Source organism: Pinus tabuliformis, chromosome 4_2, assembly GCF_031772625.1.
Source record: "Pinus tabuliformis cultivar Carrire ecotype Pingquan chromosome 4_2, CPIR1, whole genome shotgun sequence".
Lineage (NCBI taxonomy): Eukaryota > Viridiplantae > Streptophyta > Pinopsida > Pinales > Pinaceae > Pinus > Pinus tabuliformis.
Genome location: NC_142304.1, coordinates 734,370,846 through 734,372,385, shown reverse-complemented (window position 1 = coordinate 734,372,385; position 1,540 = coordinate 734,370,846). Strand labels below are relative to the sequence as shown.

The window sequence follows — 1,540 nt, the reverse complement described above, 5'->3', positions numbered from 1 at the left end:
TGTTAGAATACATAATATTCTATCCAACCATGCATGCATGTGGACGCAGCCATTTCAACGTTATTACTAATTGCACGCAGACTCCAAAATAGAATTGGCTATGGATTGGTTATTACTAATGCAACTATCGTTGCTCCTTACACCTGGCCTAGGCATTAACTTCCGCCGGCTTGATCACGTGATGAGGAGGCGGTTATTGAAACCTCTACCTCTGCGCCCTTGGGTTCTTCCCTAGATCGATGGTACGGAGCCATGGTAGCCCAACCGAGGGCGAGACTTGCTCGATACACAACTCAGTTAGTCGTAACATGGTTGTTTTTCCAAAAGCATTGTTCGCGGCCTTGTTGCAGCTTCCTACTCTCTTCTGGTGCCGAACACACATAGATCTTCATCTTTATGGTGAATGGCTATGGCCCTGAAGCTTTGTCCAGCTCCAGATCGGCTTGGACCTGCTCTTTTCTAAACGGTGGCTACCTTAAGGTAAAAACTTCACTACGCTCTCTATCTAGACGTTTTCCTTTCTTTGATTTCTGTTCGTCCAAATTCCTAACATGCCTCGGCCTGTCTCTGTTTGCTATGGACGAGGGTCATGGTTCTTACTCCAGCAAGTTATGCAAGGGCGCAGGAGTAGCTCCCCAGCTTCCGGGTCTCCTCCGTTCAGAGCTCGGCTTGACCGGTATGTACCCATGGTTTCTCCACAATTTTCATTTTTTGCTTATTCATCCTACTGCGAGTAATGAAGGGCTTCATCGTGTGGAATGAATGGTTTCTATTTTTTTGAATTGTAATGGCCTTCTCGCGCAACCCTTACAGATGCTTTATTTGCCTATTGCACAGAGGTTTAGTCGATTTTGGGCCTGGCAAGCTTTCCCAGCTCCAGTATGGTTTGGGAAAGCCATCCCTCGTAAGGATTTTGAACAATTAACTATTTTTCTATGAGCCTCGCGCTCTCTTGTACATTTGTGGTGTGTTTCACTATTAAACAATGATGTTCGGGTTAATTCCCTTGGTGCATATTTTATGGCTTCCTACAGTTCTCAAGACTAACCATGCACATTATGTTTTAAGGACTAGCTGTGCACTTTATGTTTAATTGTATGCTCCAGTTCATGAATATTATGTCTATATTTGTATCAGTTTTAATATTATGTCTATATTTGTATCAGTTTTTGAACTGTTGGTTTGGTCTTTACGACCTGAGTTCTGTGGACAAGGGTTGAGCGCTTTCCTTGCAGCGCCTCACCATAATCCTTGATAATCTTAATGTATGAACCCTCGTCAAGGTTCCTGAGCTGTTAAATTATGATATTTTCAAGACTGTGACAGAGCATTTTATAACTGTTTATATGTATAATGTGATTCTAAACATCCCTCAGTTTGCCAGCGGGGTTTTCGTTTCATAATGTCTTTCATTTGTGCACGACATTTCATATTGTACGAATGCATGGCTTAAAACTAGCTGCATGAAGATAAAGGGTTTATGCTTCACAGGTTTATGTTTTTGTTTGTCAGTGATTATATGTCTGGCTCCTCACACTAC

The 1,540-nt window shown here is 42.4% G+C and overlaps 1 long non-coding RNA gene across 1 annotated transcript; it reads left to right on the top strand.

Annotated features, from left to right (window-relative positions):
- The first annotated feature begins 222 nt into the window (after nt 1–222).
- Nucleotides 223–1,075, top strand: LOC149171703 (uncharacterized). The gene is made up of 2 exons (XR_016259577.1): nt 223–676; nt 838–1,075. It is a non-coding gene; the product is annotated as an uncharacterized LOC149171703 (long non-coding RNA).
- Nucleotides 1,076–1,540: the final 465 nt, after the last annotated feature.